The 20,113-nt window shown below is 42.5% G+C and overlaps 1 pseudogene; it reads right to left on the bottom strand.

Annotated features, from left to right (window-relative positions):
* Positions 1-14,264: 14,264 nt before the first annotated feature.
* On the bottom strand, positions 14,265-17,485 carry LOC102865593 (annotated as a pseudogene).
* Between the last annotated feature and the right edge of the window lie 2,628 nt (positions 17,486-20,113).

Raw genomic sequence — 20,113 nt, 5'->3', positions numbered from 1 at the left:
CTCTGATGCATAACAAGTAATTGAGAAGACCATGGCCTGGATCAGATGCACCTTAGTCTGTAGACTGACGTTGTTTTTCAGTACTTTGGAGAGGTCTCTGACAGCATAGTTTCCCAGCGCAGGTGCCAAGAGTGTTGATTGTGGAGACAAGCAAACACTAACTGGTAACAACCTCAATCTCTTCTCCATCCATCATGGTGCTGCCAATTGGCCCAGTGGTGAGAATCTTTGTCTTCTTGATGTTGAACTTCAGTCCATATTGAAGACTACAGTCCTTGACCTTCTGCAGCAAGCACTTCGGGTCCTCCTCAGTTTCAGCAAGCAGGGTTGTGTCATCTGCATAACGTAAGTTGTTGATGAATATTCCTCCAATCCTGATGCTACATTCCTCCTCATAAAGCCCAGCCTCCTGAATGATCTGTTCTGCATATAGAGCAAAAAGGTATGGAGACAGAACACAATATTGGCCGTGAAAACTAGGCCAGGTGCTGATTGCAGAACAGACAACAGACTATCAGCCACTCCTATGCAAGTTCAAATTAAAGCTAAAGAAGGTCAAATCAAATCCACAGGAATCAAAATTTCATCTTAAGTCTATCCATCTGAATTTTAAAACCACCTCAGGAACACATCTGAGGCCTTGAACACTAATGAACAATACCAGATGTGTTGTGGGAGGGTATCAAGAATATCATCCAGAAAGAATGCAAAAGGTCATTTCAAAGACGGAAGAGGAAGAAAAGACCAAAATAGATGTCAGAGGAGACTTTGAATATTGCACTGGGGCGCCAAGAAGCCAAAGCGAAGGGAACATTGTGTACTGACTGCAAACTATCAATGGAATGGTGATATTAAAATTAATTCATGTTTAATTCAACATTTAAAAAGCCTCCAGGTGGGGAGAAAACTGCTCAGGCAGGTATGTGGGGACAAGCTGGCGTCACAGATGCCCTCTGTCTTTAGCACTGGCCTTCTCCAAGGAAGCAAGCTTGTGAGGTCCTGTTGTGACTTTCCCCATTTTTCCAGGTGAGGAAGCTTAGTTTTGAGAAGAGGAGTTCAAGGTCCTTCAGCTGGACAGCTGCCTGACTGCAGAACTCAAACTCTTCTTCTCCACTCAGCAGGAGAAATACCAGAGGGAGAGGGTGTCTGTTGAGGGCCAGAGTCCAGACATATCTTCAAAGCAACCTAATATGGAATCAGCTCGTCTGCAGAGAGCAAGAAGAGAGAAGAGGTTCTGATAAGTCAGTGACCCAGCAGGTACTACACAGCTTGACTGCAGTTCTGCCCCCAAAAGCTAACCCAGCAGGGTTGGGGAGGACACGTGAGAACTGAGTTTACTACACGCTGCCTGCACATCTCCTGTTGATGGTCCCTGTGCTCTGGTTGGCCTAGTGGGTAAGGAGTTGTGCTGCCAAGCCAAAGACATACAGTTCCAGTCCACTAGCTACTCTGGGAGAAAGATGGGCTGTCTTCCCCCCATGCAACTTACAGCCTGCAGACTCTCTGTTCTTGGAGAAGGACATCTTGGGAGAGTGGAGTAAAACCCTGAGTGAGATGGATTGACAAAGTAAGTAGAGTAATAAGGGCAGGTGTGTCAGAGACAATGAGATTGGCACAGGATAGAACAGGGTTCAGGGCTGTTGTACATAGGGTCACTATGAGTCGCAAGCAACTCAACAGCACATAATAACAACAACACAACACACAAGGAAGCTCTGGTGGCTTAGGGATAAGGAATTGCTCTGCCACTGCAAAGGTATGTGGTTCGATTCCACCCGCTGCTCCACAGGAGAAAGATGGGCAATCTCCCCTGTGATTCGCTGCATCTGAAAATGCACTGGAGGGTCAGCTATGGGTCGGTTCTAACTTGACAATACACAACAACAACAACAAACAGCATACAACAACTGTTGCATGGACTAAAAATAAGTTGTGTGAAGCTGTAGTGGGCGAGGTCTGTAGACGGTTACTGCTCACCACCCGAGAAGGCTGAGCTTCTCAGGCAGTTCAAAGCCACCAGCAGCAGCTCTTCTGTGGGAGCAAGATGGGCACTCCCCCCCAGAGGCGATCCCTGTAAATCCTGAGGCAATTTACAGCCTCAAAACCTCAATGAAGGCTTAACTCTACAGCAATGTTTGAAGTATGAAACTTGGCCCAGGGACGTTCTCAGGGACACTTCCCAGTGGGTTTTGCCATGTGGGTAACTTCTTCACAAGTCAGGGAAGTCTGTGGGCTGAGGCCCTGGAATCTTGTGGTGCCTCCTTCCCTCCACTCAGTGCCCCGCAAGGCTCCAGGGGTGCACATCCCACATAAGGAGCCACTAGGTGCAGTGGCGGGGAAAGCAGTGCCTGCCACGGCCATCCTCGTGCCAGAAACCCAAAGCTTCCTCTGCCCTCCCCCATGCCCACCAGGTCATCAAGGACCGTGGCTGCACTATCTCCTTTGAAGTATTACTCAAATTCCTCTCCTTGCTGCTTTTCCCTTGGCCTAGGTTTTTTGCATCTCATTGAGCCCCAAGAACTAACAGCCCTTTATGTTTTTTCCCCTTCTAATTTCCCGGGAAGATTAGTGTTGTGAAAAATTCATTACTAGCTTTCACACCAAGCCATTTCCATTCATCAAAAAAAAAAAAAAATAGAAACCCTTCCATTGCTGCAAACCTGTAGACTTCGAGATCCTTCGCTCTTCCTCTTAAGGCTATTTTTAATAATTCTAAGATGTAAACTATGTTCAAATGTTTCCTTTAAATGCAAAAGTGGAACAATATTTTAATTCAGGTATCAATAGCAACAGCCCCTGCAGATGGCTTATTTGTCTAAATCACTCAATTTGTCACAAATCTATTACTGACTTTCTGTTTTCCCTCCTGCCACGGGGGGAATGGGCGAACTCCTGACAGCACAGCCACGTGAGCCATCAACAGGACCTGGTATTTAGCTCATCGGGTGCTTACTTAGGCCTGCTCTGCTTAAAATGTCCCCATGTGGTCCAAATACTTTGCACACCTAAATGCTAGCTGTCTAAACCCACCCAGCAGCATCAGGAAGAAAAGCCTGGCAATCTGATTCCATAAAGATTCCAACCAGGAAAACCCTGTGGAGCAGTTCTACTCTGTAATATTCATGGGGTTGCCATGGATAGGAATTGACTCCACAGCAATGGGATTTTGCTCTGCTTGGTGTATTGCAAAGTGTCCGGGGGGCAAAGGTGAACAGGACATGGTTCCTGCATTGTTTAGCTTCAAACCACTGGGGAAAGGCCAGTCTGGCAGAAATATAATACAATGTGATAAGTCCTAAGGTAAAGGGAAAGTTACCCAGTGTTCCATGAGATATAGAAGATTAGGATTTAGCCAGTCAATGATCAGAGAAGGCCTCCTGGAGGATCTGAGACCTGAACTTGGCCTTGGAGTGCTGAGCAGGTGTTACAGTGAAGAAAAAGACACAGTTGTGCTCTGGGGAAAAGCCAGGGTCGGATGCCTTGAGAAACATATATACATATTCCAGGGTCTGATGCCTTGAAACAGTGGCACTTTTACCTGGCCAGTTCAGCCACCTCACAACTACCACGAGTGCATTGCTGAAGGCTCGTCACTAACCCCCCTTCTCCAGATAATTGCTCTCAGAAACAGGAAGTGCCTACTTTGGCACAGAGGTTAGGCAACACGGCCACATAAACACTGGCTACCTGCTGCCTCCGTCCACTAGCCTACAGCCAATGGACGACACAGCCCTCTTGTCTCAAGATAGAATCACCGAGGTGGTATCATTTGGGCTTTTTAGGGATCAAGCTAAAGCTTGACTCCAAAGGAGACTGCATCACTGCTGAGCTCCACCTGCTGCCTCTTCTGCCCTCACCTGCCTTTTGCCTCGAGAGAAATGACAAGAACCAGAATCTCTGTCTCAGGCTCCACTTCTAGTAAATCAGACCCCCAGATAGTATGTTTGATGAACTTCTAGAAATTTTACAGACCTTGTACTTAAAGATTAAATCCAAGATTTAGGTAAGAGCCAGGAATCAAGAACCTTCTGTGCCATACTCAACCTCTGAGCAAAACTAAAGCCTTCATCCAATTATGCTCCCCACATTGAGTGATGTAACCTCCCCACCCTTTGCGATCCACTCATTTAGGTTAAAGCCCTAGAGGCCACGGTGTTCCTTAGCTAAATGCAAATCTCCTTGACAATGAGAATCCACTGAGCCAAAATAGTCTTACTCACATCAGAATATTATATAATGTACAGATTGTGTTTTCCAAAGATGGCCCCACCCATGTACCTATTGCACTTCAGTGCTCTTTTTATTATGGAACTGGTAGTCTTCCCATTGGGAGAAAAAGTCTGTGTTCTCTTCCCTTGACTCTTGGGAAGTGGAGAGGAGGGCTTGTGGTCACACTGACTAACGGAGTGCAATGGAAGCAATGTTGTGTTGCATTCACGACAAGGTAGTAAAAAGCGATAGGGCTTCCTCCTGGATTGAGCTCTCTAATTCTTGCCCTGGATCTTTCTCTCTCATGATGCTCACTCTTGGAACCCGCCACTATATTGTGAAGAAGCCCAGGCCACATGGAGATGTATGCACTGGTGTTCTGGCCCAGGTTAGGCCCCAGCTGAAACCATCAAGTTAGATATGTGAGTGAAGGAATCTTCAGATGATTCCAGCTCTTGAGGCTTCCAAAGGAGGGCTAAGCCATCACAGAGCAGGAGGAGGCCTCCCCTGCCATATGCTGTCTGCATTTCCAACCCACAGAAACCTTAGAGATAAATTATTATTGTTAAAAGCCACTTGGGATTTGGTTGGTAGCCATGGGTGACTAAGACACCTGGGTAGGCTCTGAAGTTACGATTCTTTCTCAAAATTGGTTTCCTGGTTTCCCCACAGGTTAATGCTATCTCCAAGTCTTTTTCCATTACTAAGATATTTTTAACTTCCCATCTTTTCTGTCTAATTTAGATTTTCCTTTCTACCCAATTTCTGCCATCTATTCTTTTCCTTGGTAAAGCCTGTTGTCTGTCTCTAGATTAATCTAAAGCCCACCTCGGATGATTCCCATGCCCTGCTCTAAAATCCTCGACTTTTTTTTCTATCTCTCCCTCCTTCCCTCTCTCTCTCATATACACACCAGCAACAGCTTCCAAATGTAATACAAAAGAAATACACATAATGTGTGATATGTCTCTGTGTGTGTGAAACCAAAAGCTATACCAGTTTGCCATCGAGTTGAAGCCTGCGCTTGCTGGCCCCCATGTGTCAGAATGGATTTTTCCCCCATAGAGCTTTCATTCTTTTATGCTGATTGATCTTAATGTCCCCTGAGACTATTGTCCTGAGGCCTCGTGACGAATAACTTGTTTACTCAGAGTGTTTGGTTATGTTTAAGCAGTTTATGTTATTTTGCCCCTTTTAACATATTCATGCGTATATTTGTATAATTATATTTTTATATAGTTCTATATTTGCATATTTAAGTGTTCTGAGATTCCCATTCTCCTCACTGTTAGACATAGTTTGTTATTATCTACACAGTGAAATGCTTTTGCATAGTCAATAAAACACAAATGTTATTACAAAGACAGAAAAGGGAAAATAAGACCAAAATGGATGTTAGAAGACATGCTGAAAATTGCATGAAGCATTGAGAAGCCAAAGGGGACATCATACCAAAGGAAAAGAGGTAAACAGAAGATTTCAAAGGGCTACTTGAGAACACAAAGCAAGCTATTATAATAGAATGTGCAAAGAACTTGAGATGGAGAACAAAAAGGGAAGAATTTGCTTAGCATTTCTAAATTTGAAAGAACTGAAAAACTAATTAAAGCCTCAACTTGAAATACTGAGAGATGCTATGGGCAAATCTTGAATGATCCAGTAAGCATCAAAAGAAGACAGAAGGAATACAGAGTCACTGTACCAAAAAGAAGTGATTGACACTGAAAATTTTCAGGAAATACCATATCAGCAGGAACCAATGTTAATGAAGGAAGAAGTTCACGTTTCACTGAAGACACTGGCAAAAATATGCCTCAGGAATTGACAGAATACCAATTGACATGTTTCAAATAACAGATTGCAGCCCTGGATGTGCTCACCAGTCTACGTCAGGAAATTTGGAAGACAGCTACTTGGCCAACTGACTGGAAAAGATCTATGTTTGTTCCCATTCCTAAGAAGGTGGTCCAACAGAATGAGGAAATTATCAACCAATATCATTATATCACATGCACACAAAAAAATGCTGAAGATTATCCAAAAATTGCTAGAACAGTACATTGACAGAAAACTTCCAGAAGTTCAAGCTGGATTTAGAAGAGGCCATGGGACCAGGAATATCACTGATGAATGTCAGATAAATCATGGCTGAAAGCAAAGAATACCAGAAGGCCACCAGAGTATACCTCAGTATCAAGAAAATAAATATCATCACAACTCAACTAATAAGCAACATCTTGATAAATGAATAAACTACTAAAGTTGTCAAGAACTTTGTTTTACTTGGATCCATAGTCAATACTCTTGGTAAACAGCAGTCAAGAAATCAAATGGCATTGAACAAATCTGCTAACAAGGACCTTTTTAAAGTGCTAAAGAATAAGGATGTCAGGGAGCTCTGGTGGCCTAGTGGCAAGGAGCTGTATTGCATTCTCAGAGGTGCACAGTTCGAATCCACCAGGTGCTCTGCTGGAGAAGGAGGGGCAATCTCCTCCTGTACCAGTCAGATTCAATTTGATGGTACACACACACATAATGAAGTTTAAAATAAGGATGTCAGTTTAAAAACTCAGATTAGCCCAAGCCATAGTATTTTCAATTGTTTCATATGCCTGTGAAAGTGGGGCACCAAGAAAAATTGCTGCCTTAGAATTATGGTACATAAAGGGAGCTCTAGTGGCCTAGTGGCAAGAAGCTGCACTGCCTTCTCAGAGGTGCGCAGTTTGAATCCACCAGATGCTCTGCTGGAGAAGGAGGGACAATCTCCTCCTGTACCTGTCAGATCCGATTTGACGGTACACACACAAATAATAAAATAAAATTTAGGGGAAAAAAGAATTATGGTACATAATGAAGAATATTCAGGATATCAAGGATTGTCAAATGAACAAACAAATCTGTTTGGAAAGAAGTGCAGTCAGAAGGCTCCCTATAAGTAGGAATGGTGAGACTTTGTCTCACATATTTTGAGCATGTTATCAGGAAAATATAATCCATGTAGAAGGGCATCATGCTCAGAAAACAATAGAGGGCTAGCTAAAGAGAAAAAGACTCTTAACAAGATGGATTGACACAGTGAATGCAACAGTGGTCTTAAGTAAGATGAAGATTGTGAGGATGGTACATTTTTTGGTTCTTTTGTGTTTAGGATCACAGTGAGTCAGGGTTGACTTGAGGGGTACCTAACAACAGTAAAAATAACACACACACACACATACACGTGTGTTATTGTTTGTTATTCTTAGGTGTCATGGAGTTAAGTACGACTCATTGTGACCGTATGAACTACAGATAGAAACCCTGTCATATCCTGTGCTATCCTCACAATCTCTCACACACTGCTGCCCATCCTGCAGTCACTGGGTCAGTCCACCTGCTTGAGGGTCTTCCTCTCTTTTGCTGGCCTTTCCAAGCATGGTGTCTCTTTCCTAGGAATCGCCCTTCCTAGCAGCATGTCTAAAATATGTATCTTATATGTATACATAAAATATTATATAAATATATATAATCATCTATTTCTTCTTCTTTGGCTCTGGTTGTTGGTGCATATATCTGAATGATAGTGGTATTCACTGGGCTTCCTTGCAAGCATATGGATATTATCCTGTCACTCACAATGTTGTACTTCAAGACAGATCTAGAAATTACTTTTTTAACTATGAAAGTAACCCAATTTTTTCTCGCCTTTTCATCTCCGGAGTAATAATATATCATATGATCATCTGACTCAAAATGCCCCATGCCGGTCCATCTCATCTCACCAACGCCTAGTATGTCAATATCTATGCGTTCCATTTCTTTCTTAACAATATCTAATTTTCCTACATTCATGGTTCTAACATTCCATGTTCCAATCACTGCTTACAACTGTTCCTCTTCCTTTGTATTTCCATACTTGAAAGTTCTACCTCAGTTGCCCTCTCTGTTAGTCTGTGTGTTCTGTTGTACATAGGGTTTTCAGAGGCCTGCTATTTCAGATGTGGATGGTCAATCCTTCTTCCTAGTCTGTCTTAATCTGAATTTTCAGATTTAGAGGAGTATCTGACAGACAAGCAATTTATAGAAAAGTGAAAGATAAATCCCTCATTGTGGAGTTAACCATTAGTTACAGTGTTGTCCTTGCCCTTGGCCCAGTGTCTTGACCCACTTATTTCCCACCTCCACCTTCCAGCAGGATACCCCTTAATCTCCATACCTTTTCAACCTGTATGCAGAACAGATTATCCGAGAGGCTGGGCTCTATGAGGAGAAATGTGGGGTCAAGATTGGTGGAAGATCTATTAACAATCTGCGTTATGCAGAAGACACAACCGTGCTTGCTAAAACTGAGGAGGACCTGAAGTGCTTGCCACAGAGGGTCAAGGAGTGCAGCCTTCAGTATGGCTTGAAGCTCGGTATCAAGAAGACAAAGATTCTCACCACTGGACCAATTGGCAGCATCAGGATGGATGGTGAAGAGATTGAGATTGTTAACAACTTTAGTCTGCTTGGCTCCACGGTCAACACTCTTGGCACCAGTAGGCAGGAAATCAAAAAACGTATTGCGATGAGAAAGTGTGCTGTTAGGTACCTCTCCAGGGTACTGAAGAGCAATGGTGTCACTTTGGAGACTAAGGTACATCTTATACAGGCCGTGGTCTTTGCAATCACTTGTTATGCATCAGAGAGTTGGACAATGACTAGGGAGGATAGAAGGAGAATTGATGCCTTTGAGCTGTGGTGCTGGAGAAGAGTATTGAATGTACCCTGGACTGCCAAGAAAACAAACAGATTCATCCTGGAGAGGGTTAAACCAGGCTACTCCTTGGAGGCAGGGATTCTGAGGCTTCATCTGACATACTTTGGGCATGTTGTAAGGAAGGACCTGTCCTTGGAGAGGGACATCATGCTTGAGAGGGTAGAGGGACGGCGCAAGAGGGGAAGGCCCTCTATGAAGTGGATTGATTCAGTGACTGGGGTAATCGGGTTGGGTGTGTCAGAGGCAGTGCGATTGGCACAAGATAGAGCAGGATTTAGGGATGTTGTACATAGGGTCGCTATGAGTTGCAAGTGACTCGACGGCACATAACAACAACAACAACAAATGTATATATATAATATTATATGCTTATTATGTATATAGAAAATATTTTATATATATCAACCTACTGCTGTCATGTGGATTCTGACTCATAGTGACCTTTCATTGGCTTTCCAAAATTGTAGATTTTTTTCCTCCACTTTATTTTTGTTATGTATTGGTTTGCAAAGAAAATTTGTATAAATTGTGTATCATTCATATGCATTGCATTTCACACGTTCCTATATTCACATTTTGTTTCAAAGAATTCAAGTACATTGTGTTTTATAAAACTAATCACCATTGATCTGTACCTATTACCTTGTCTTTTCAGGTCCCCGTTGGATCTTTCCTAATTTCTTCACCACCACCCCCTCCACTCACCCACCTCTGTTCTCCTAGTGATTTCCTCCCCTCACCCTCTACTCCCTTGCCCCCTCCCCTTCCCCTTGTGAACTTTTATCTACATCTGACTAGCTATCCTTATATATTCCATAATGGTCTTATGCAGTATTTGTCCTTATAAGGCTGAGTTAGTTTACTCAGCATAATGCTCTTTAGCCTTTCCCATGTTATATAATATTTTACAAAACTGTTGCTCCTTGTGCTGCTTAGTATTCCATTGTGTGAATACACCATTTTTTTCCAATTCATTTGTTTGTTGATAGACATTTGGGCTGTTTCCATTTTCTTGCTGTTGTGAATGACACTGCTATTAACAGGTGTACAAATCTCTGGTTGTGTCTCCTCAGTTTTATTTTCCTTGCGGTGTATTCCCAGCAGTACAATTGGTGGGTAATATGGGACTTTTATGTTCAACTTTTTGAGGAAACACCAAACTGTCTTCTAGAGTGGTTATGCCATTTTACAATTCCACCAGCAGTACATGAGAGTTCAAATCTCTCCACGTTCTCTCCAACATTTATTGCATACTCTCCTGCTAAACTTTGCCACTGTTGTTGGAATGAGACCTGACTTGTGCAGAAGACACAACCTTGCTTTCTGAAAGTGAGGAGGACTTGAAGCACTTGTTGCAGAAGATCAAATAATACAGCCTTCAATATGGATTGCATCTCAACATTAAGAAAACAAGAATTCTTAGCACTGGACCAATAGGCAACATCATGATAGATGGAGAAAAGTTTGAAGTTGTCAGAAATTTCATCTTACTTGGATCCACAATCAACACCCTTGGTACTAGCAGTCTGGAAACCAGGAGACATGTTGCACAAGCAAAATCTGTAACCAGAGACCTCTCCAAATTACTGAGGTGCAACAATGTCATTTTCAGGATTAAGGTGCATCTGATTTAGGTCATGGTTTTTCCAATAATTTGCTATGCATCTGAGAGCTGAACAGTGAATAAGAATGACCGAAGAAGAATTGATACTTTTGAGTTGTGGTGTTGGAGAAGAGCACTGAATATCCTATGGATGGCCAAAAGAACAAACAGATGTGTCTTGGAAAAGAGGCAGCCAGAATGCCCCTTGGAGACAAAGATGATAAAGCTTCCTCTCACATACATTGGTCATGTTGCTAGGAGAGGCTTTTCATTGGAGGACATCATACATGGAAAGGTAGAGGTTTCAGTGAAAGAGGGGAAGAGCCTCAACCAGATGAATTGACACAATGACAGCTGCAATGAGCTCTAGCGTGTCAGGAAGTTTGAGTGTGGTACAGGACATATCTAACAGGATTCAGATCTGTTGTTCATGAGGTCACTATGGGTCATACTTGAGTCGATGGCACAAAACAACTGGAGTGAGATGGTATCTCATTGATTCACATCTCTCATTGCCAGTGATTTTGAGCATTTCTTCATATGTCTGTTGGCCATCCAAATGTCTTCTTTTGTGAAAAGCCTTTTCATGTCTTTTGCCCATTTTGTGATTGGGCTATCAATCTTTTCCTTGTGGAGGCCCTGTAGTGTTCTGTAATTTTTCATCATGATACCCTTTTCTAAGTTGCATTGGCAAATGTTTTCCCCTCCAGTCTGTAGGTTTTCTTTTCAACAATTGGAAAACTTTTTTGAAGCACACAAGGACTTCATTTATAGAAGGTCCCATTCATTGATTCCCCCCCCACCCCCGATTGTGCATTTCTGGCTGTATTTGGCAGTGTGGTTATACCTTCTACATTTGGACCCATTTTTTCTCTTATGGTCTCTATGTTTTTTGGGCTTTATCCCTGGTCTCTGATCAAAGCTGTAGTTTATGCAGGAGTCTGCTTCTCTTTCTCTCACAAAGTGGCTGATGGATGGAACCACTGACGGGTAGCAGTACAGTATGTAATGTACTATTCTACCTAAGCTCCTTACCATATGCAGAATGTATATGTGATTGTGGAGATAATGTTTTGCTATACGTTACATCAAATTTTGATATTTACCAAAAGAAGTTATTATCTCTCTTCTTAGAGGAAATTACCATTAGCATTTGGTATGTAACATTCTAGGTACTGAGATACATATTTATTACATATGCATGTACACTAGATGGGTTTCCGAAACATTATTTTCAATAAAATTAGAATCATGGCAGGTATATTGTTCTGTAACTATCTTTTGGGGCTAACACTGCTTCTCTAATATCTTTTCAGGACAGCACATGCAGTTCTCACTCCTTCATTTTAAAAGGCCCACAGCAACTGTGAGTATGGTGCCAGGCCAAGCATTATTTTGTACATCTAAGGGCACTGTGAAATGGAACTGATTCAGTGGCACTAACAACACTCTACTTCCAAAGCTTAGCCAGTGAAAACTCAGTGGGTCACAACAGAAATTGTCCCATGTAGTGCTGGAAGATAAAGCCCCTAGGTGGGAAGGTAACAATGGCCTCAAGCACGTGGCCATCATGAGCTGTCTCAGGACTGGGAATGGTTTGGTTCTGTTCTACACAGGGTTATTACAAGCTGAGCCAGCTCAACAGCAACTAACAAGATCAGTGTTCCAAAAAGGATTCCAAATACCTGGAAATGTGTGCCAGTAGGTGTTAAGCTGAGATTTAATGTCTTGAAACGTTGTATTGTGAATTGGGTGAATGAATGTTTGCAGAGCAAATTAGTTTTCCATTTGACAATTCATTATACATTTTCTTTTGTGACGTGGATTGCAGTCTCCTGGGTGTAATAGCTTTCTTCTGGCCTCTTCCCTGTGGATTCCTGTTTTCCTTTGCCCTTCCTGCCCTCTGAGCTTTACCCGGGGCCAAATGCTACCCTTTTGATCGCCTATGCTTGACTGTTCTCAGAAGTGCTTACCTTCCTGGTCTTGTTTGTTGATCAGCTCATAGACCTGTCTGTTGTTTGGCTGAAAGTGGAGCCATGGGGATGAGTTCAGTTCCAAGCCTGAAGAATGACTGAGGGCCATTGTTTACACATTATAAGACCTTAGTCATTACTCGCCACAGTAGCATATAGAACATTGTCTTTGTGGATTATGTTAAATGCTAATTGACCTTAATTTCCTCTGAGACTCTAGTCCTAAACTCTCAGGTTCAAGGACTCATTCCTTGCAGGTGTTTAATTTAGTTGAGAAAGTTTCATAACATGGCTCCTATGTGCTTAAATATATATGTTTGTTGTTGTGTACCATTGAGTCAGAACCAACCCATAGCTGGGAGGAGATTGCCCATCCTTCTCCTGCAGAGCAGCTGGACTTGAACTGCATACCTCTGGGATTGCAGTGCAGCTTCTTGCCACTAAGCCACCGGAGCTCCCTATATCTATCTATCATCTATCTATCTATCTATCTATCTATCTATCTATCTATCTATCTATCATCTATATCTATCTTTGCAGCACATATAAATACAATTCTAAAAATGTAAAAATGTCTTCTGTCAAACCTATCTATGTGTACGTGTGTACTCTCATTCTCCTTCCTACACCTGTTAATACTTTTATTACAGACTTGTGTATATCACAGGATTTGCCTCTCTTACCTTTAACTCTTATTGTTGTAGTTGTTGATAATTGAGATTGAGATGTTGATGGAGATTGCCCATCTTTCTCCTGCGGAGCAACTGGTAGATTAGAAATGCATGCCTTTAGATTGACAGTGCAGCTCCTTACCACTAGGCCACCAGAGCACCCTAACTCTCATACTGCGTCTGTTATCTTCTTCAGCCATCATCATTTTCTGCTGACCTCCCTTTTATTGTATATTGCTTTCCCTTACACCTAAGTTAGTCAGACTATACTTTGAGAGATTTACATTTATAATAGGTTAAAATTGACTACAGAATCTGGAAACTATTCAGTTTTGTTTTATACCTCTTGGCACATCAGTAAGCTCAAGCTAAAGAATTCAGTTTGAGAGTAATATGAGTGTTATAGCCTTAGGAAAAGTGTCGTGAATGTTCTTCCCAAAATCTTTGAAAAATGCTCTTCCCTTCTAACAATAGTTTAAAATGAGTGCTCAGCAACATTTTGAAGGATTTTCTTTTCCTTTCTGGTTTATAAAAAAAGATAGTAAAAAAACAACTATGAGATACCATCTCACCCCAGTAAGAATAGTAAAATTTATCAAAACAGCAAACATCAAATGCTGGCGAGGTTGCAGAGAAACTGGAACCTGTATTCACTGTTGGTGGGAGTGTAAAATGGTGCAACCACTATGGAAGGCTGTATGGCACTTTCTCAAAAAGTTGCAAATAGAAATACCATTTGGCCCAGCAATTCCACTATTGGAAATATACCATAAAGAAACCATAACCGCCACCCAAGCAGATATATGCTCACTCATGTTTATTGTGGCTTTGTTCACAATAGCAAAGAGATGGAAACAATCCAAGTGCCCATCAACAAACAAATGGATAGAGAAGCTCTGGTATATTCACACAATGGCATAGTACACTGCATTGAAAAACAAGGAACTAATGAAATATTATACAAAATGGGTGACCCTGGAGGACTTTTTTTTTTTTCAGAACAGGGAAGAGTTTATTTTAAAAAAGCAAACTTAGAAAAAAATTGAAAATAAATTTAAAAAAATGCAAACTTAAGACAGGTGGGTGGCTGTCGACTTTTCCTAGGAGAGGAGGAGGCTGAGAGGAAAAACTGTTGGGATAAAAGCTCTAAAAGCCTTTTTTTAAAAATTGTTAAAACTTATCTTAGAGATAGGCATAACAGAAAAGTCTTCAATGCCCAGTGTTAATCCTAACATTGTTAAGGACTTGTGTATATTCTCTGCAGATTGCACAAGCTGCCTCATTGGACAGATCTTCTTGCTGCCCTATACTTAGCAAGAAGCACCAGGTGGGCATCCTGGGCCAAGGCAGAGGACCCATCTTTACCTTCACTGCTTGAACCAGCTAATCACAAGTTCCACAATGGTATAAGTTGTCACAGTCAAAAACTTCCTCTTCCAAATACATGTTCCAAAGTGCATCTTCCAAACCAGATAGGTTTTTAATCATTACTGTCAGATCTAAGAAGTCTTTCTGCTTTTCAATGATGTTCTTGCAGTCTTTATAAATGATCTAGTTGACAATGGTTCCGTGATATAGGCGATTAATGAGATCATGGCCTGAGGTCCAAACTAAAGACATTTCCAAAGCACTGAAGAGAATTCAGTTTAGTTCCTGCACATCATGTTGCTGCATTTCCTCATTGCTGGTCCAGCCAAAGCTGTCAGTGAGGTCTTCCATGGATGCGGCCTGCTGGTCCAAGAGCAGAAGCTGAGCAAACAGCCGCTGTAGCTATAAAGGGATGATTCAAACCTGTGCATCAGGGTTATCTCTATCTTCTAAAAAAACCAAGCTCTTTTGGACCAAGAGAAAACAATGCTTCTCTGAATTCAGGGGTGAAATGAAGAGTCTGAAGAAGAGAATTGAGGTAGCAGGTTCCACATTGATTTCTGATGCCACTTAACTTGGTGAATGCTCTAGGGCCAGGTGGCTCCAAAGCTTTAATTTTTAAGGTCTTTCCTTTCTCTGAATGACCATAGACTCACTGGGAAAATCCTCTTCAAACAGGTCCCCAAACACTGTGAAATAAAATTACTACCAGCCTAGATCCCAGACCCCCGCCCAGCCAAAGCTTGAAGTAACCACCCACGCCTCAGCCAAGCCACCACCATGATGATCCTGGAGGACTTTATGCTGAATGAAATATCTCAGTCACAAAAGGATAAATATTGCACAGGGCCAATGTTGTAAAACGGAACTGACATAGGGGTTGAGAGAAGACTGAGAAAGAGGGGATAAATAATGTATACTGCATTGAAACAGATGAGTGAGAGACCTGTTTAAAAGCGATATATGATTAGGAATTGTTGTCATGACAGGAGTCCAGAATGAAGGCTGCACAGTGGAGTGGACTTGGGGGGAGGTGTTTGTATAACAGTAAATAATTTTACTTTTTAAAGAGAAGAGTAAATTGGAGGGGAGAGGGTGGTTAGAGAGAGAAGTGCAACATTGAATGACTGGAAACCCTAAGTCTATAAACTTTCATTAAAATTAATTTTAAAAATAATTTTTTATAAAAAGACAGTCAACTATTTTATTATTTCTACTTTGGGTTGTTAAATGGTGTTGCCAAAACAGTGTTGTGTGAATTGTCTTGATGCACTTGTGCCATTTCTAGGTGACTGTTGTTGTTAGGTGCTGGCGAGACTGCTGTGCCTCAAAGCAACCCCATGAACAACAGATCAAACCCTTCCCCTGCCAGGGGCTATCTTCCTGTTTCAGCTTTCTGCATGGAGCAGTCCAGTTTTGCCAGCACCATTTGTTGAAGAGGTCGTTCAACTTTTTTGTCCCTCCAGCATGTTGGACACTTCTGCCATTTTGGTCTTAATATTGTGGACTACATTTTAATGGATTTCTGTTATTTCCATGATGTACTTTCTCTGTCTTGTGATGATTTTTTAAGTTCTTATACCTCTTTGTCTATAGTTTTAATTCTTTCTCCCATCTTTTGTAGTTTCTTCCATAGTTGTTCAAGTTCCTCTGCATCTATTTCTTTTGGCTCCCTGTATCTGGAGTATTCACTTTTTTATTGATTCCATTGTCTCTTCCATCATTTGCACCTTCTTGTATTTATATAACTTCACATCAGTATATTTTTTCTGCTTCCCCATCTCTGGGGTATTCATTTTCTCTCTGGCTTCTTTTTTTTCCCTTCCATCATTTGTGCTTTCTTCTGTAGCTGTTCATTTGACTCCACATCAATCTCCTGCCTCTCTGACACTGGGCTATTCATTGGGTCTGCAATATACTCTGGGGTGATTTCTTTGGTTTTTGTTGTTGTTGTTTTGTTTTTTGAGAAGGCTTAGTTTGTTTTTTCACAGTGTTTGAAACTACCTGCTTGTTTCTGGACATTGTGTGACATTTTTCTTGGTATGTGGTAGGCCATTTCTATTGTGTCTGAGTAGATTATTGACAGTTCTTTTTTCCTTTTATCTTCATGATGTTATTGATTAGTTGCCAGCTTAAAATATTTAGTCTGGACTCTCTGCTCCTCGTCGATCCAGATTGCCCTCTCTCCTTGTGCAGCCGTAGCCACATCCCTGAGACACAGTGGTGAATGTTGGAGTAAATGGATTTGGCCACATTGGATGCTGGTCACCAGTGCTGCTTATAACTCTTGCAAAGTGGATGTTGTCGCCATCAGTGATCCCTTCATTGACCTTAACTACATGGTCTATATGTTCCAATATGATCCCACCCATGGCAAGTTCAACGGCACTATCAAGGCTGAGAATGGGAAGCTGGTCATCAATGGGAAAACTATCACTGTCTTCCAGGGGCGAGATCCTGCCAACATCAAGTGAGGTGATGCTGGTGCTGAGTATGTTATGGAGTCCACTGGTGCCTTCACAACCTTGGAGAAGGCTAGGGCTCACTTGAAGGGTGGTGCCAAACAGGTAATCATGTCTGCTCCTTCTGCCGATGCCCCCATGTTGGTGATGGGCATGAACCATGAAAAGTATGACAACTCACTCAAGACTGTCAGCAATGCCTCCTGCACCACCAACTGCTTAGCTCCCCTGGCCAAGGTCATCCATGACAACTTCGGCATTGTAGAGGGACTCATGACCACAGTCCATGCCATCACTGCCACCCAGAAGACTGTGGATGGCCCCTCTGGAAAGCTGTGGTGTGATGGCCATAGAGCTGCCCAGAACATCATCTCTGCATCTACTGGCGGTGCCAAGGCCATGGGCAAGTTCATCCCTGAACTGAATGGGAAACTTACCAGCATGGCTTTCCATGTCCCCATCCGCAATGTGCCAGTTGTGGACCTGACCTACCACCTGAAGAAAGGTGCCAAATATGATGACATCAAGAAAGTAGTAAAGCAGGCATCGGAAGGCCCCTCAAGGGCATCTTGGGCTACACTGAAGACGAGGTGGTCTCCTGTGACTTTAACATTGACACCCACTCTTCCACCTTTGATGCTGGGGCTGGCATCCCTCTGAACGACCACGTTGTCAAACTCATTTTCTGGTTGTTGTTGTTGTTGTTATGTGCCATTGAGTTGCTTGCAACTCATAGCGACCCTATGTACAAGAGCTCTAAACACTGTTCTATCCTGTGCCAACCTAGCCATCTCAGACGCACTTATTCCCACCACTCCAGTCACAGTATCAATCCATCTCATCGAAAGTCTTCCTCTCCTTTGCCGCCCCTCAACTCTGCCAAAAATGATGTCCCTCTCCAAGGACCAGTCCCTCCTTGTAACATGCCCAAAGTATGTCAGACAAAGCTTCAGAATCCTTGACTCCAAGGAGCATTCCAGCTTCGCCTTCTCCAGGACAAACCTGTTTGTTCTCCTAGCAATCCATGGTATATTCAACACTTGTCTCCAGCACTACAGCTCAAAGGCATCAATTCTCTTTCTATCAACCCTATTTATTCACTGTCCAACTCTCTGATGCATAGCACGTAATTGTGAAGACTATAGCCCAGATCAGGCGCACCTTAGTCTCCAGTCTGACATCGTTGCTCTTTAGTACTCTTGAGAGGTCCCTGACAGCTGACTTTCCCAATGCAATTCGTCTCTTTCTTAAAAATTTTTTTTATTTTATTATTTTATGCATGTACCATCAAATCAGATCTGACTGGTACAGGAGGAGATTGTCCCTCCTTCTCCAGCAGAGCATCTGGTGGATTTGAACCACATACCTCTGGGATTACAGTACAGCTTCTTGCCACTAGGCCACCAGAGCTCCCTGCAATTTGTCTCTTGATTTCCTGGCTGCTGTTACCAAGAGTGTTGATTGTGGAGCCAGGTAAACTAAAACCGTTAACTATCTCAATCCCTTCACCATCCATACTGATGCTGCCAATTGGCCCAGTGGTGAGAATCTTTGTTTTCTTGATGTTGAGCGTCAGTCCATATAGGAGGCTGTAGTCCTTGACCTTCTGCAGTAAGCACTTCAGGTCCTCCTCAGTTTCAGCAAGCAGGGTTGTGTCATCTGCATAATGCAAGTTGTTGATGATTCTTCCACCAATTCTGATGCCACATGCCTCTTTGTATAGCCCAGCATCTCGGATGATCTGTACTGCATACAGATGGAAAAGGTATGGAGACAGAATACATCCCTGATGCACCCCCTTCTTGATTTTGAACCATGTAGTGTCTCCTTGATCTGTTCTGACTGACTGCCTCTTGGTCCAAGTATAGGTTTCACATTAGCACAATCAAATGTTCTGGGATTCCCATTCTTCTCAGAGTTAGCCACAGCTTGTTGTGATCCACACAGTCAAAAGCTTTTGCATAGTCAATGAAGCACAGATAGACATTCTTCAGGTATTCTTTGCTTTCTGCCAAGATCCATCTAACATTAGCTATAATATCCCTACTACCACGACCTCTTCTAAATCCAGCCTGCACATCTGGCAGTTCTCTGTTGACATATTGTTCCAAACATCTTTGGCTAATTTTCAGCAGAATCTTGCTTGCATGTGATATTAATATTTTTCGATAATTTCCACACTCTGTTGGGTCACCTTTCTTTGGAATGGGAACAAATATCGATCTTTTCCAGTCAGTGGGCCAGCTGGCTGTTCTCCAGATTTCTTGGCACAACTTAGTGAGCACATCCAGGCCAGCGTCTGTTTGTTGAAATATGTCAATTGGTATGCTGTCAACTCCTGGAGCCTTGTTTTTTGCCAATTCCTTCAGAGCAATTTGAACTTCCTCCTTCATCACCATAGGCTCTTGCTCATGTGTCATTTCATGAAATTCTTCTGTGTCAGCCAATTCCTTCTGATACAGGGACTCTGTGTATTCCTTCCATCTTCTCTTGATACTTCCTGGATCATTTAACATTCTACCCAAAGTATCCTTAAGTATTGCCACCCGTGGCTTGAATTTGTTTTTTCAGCTCCTTCAGCTTAAGAAACGCTGAGTGAGTTCGGCCCTTTTGATTTTCTGACTTCAGCTCTCATTTCCTGGTACGACAATTAATTTGTCTACAGCAACTGGGTGGTTGACCTGATGGTTCACATGGCCTCCAAAGAATAAGAGCCCCTTGGACCACCAGCCCCAGCCATAGCACTAGAAGAGAGAGAGAGAGAGAGAGACCCTCAGCTGCTGGGGAGTCCTTGCCCCAACTGGATCCTCCCATACACTGAGAATCTCTCATCCTTGACACAAGTTTCCATCAAATCCCCCTGAGAAAGGGGAGGGGCTTGGAGAGCCCATCTTGTCATGTACCATCAATAAAGTACACTGTTGTTGTTAAGTGCCATTGAGTTGCAGGCGACTCATAGCGACCCTATGAGGAGAGTCCTCGACGCTAAAGTACACTGTACTCAGCCAAAAAAGAAAAAATATTTAGTCTGTGGGAGTGAGCAACTCCCTTTACTGGGGTCTTTCTCATCCCAAAGTCCCTCAGGTCCT

The sequence above is a fragment of the Elephantulus edwardii genome, unplaced genomic scaffold (genome assembly GCF_000299155.1).
Source record: "Elephantulus edwardii isolate Elephantulus edwardi_28Jun2011 unplaced genomic scaffold, EleEdw1.0 scaffold00016, whole genome shotgun sequence".
Classification (NCBI taxonomy): Eukaryota; Metazoa; Chordata; class Mammalia; order Macroscelidea; family Macroscelididae; genus Elephantulus; species Elephantulus edwardii.
The sequence above is the reverse complement of the archived record's forward strand: the minus strand, read 5'-3'. Positions and strand labels throughout refer to the sequence as shown.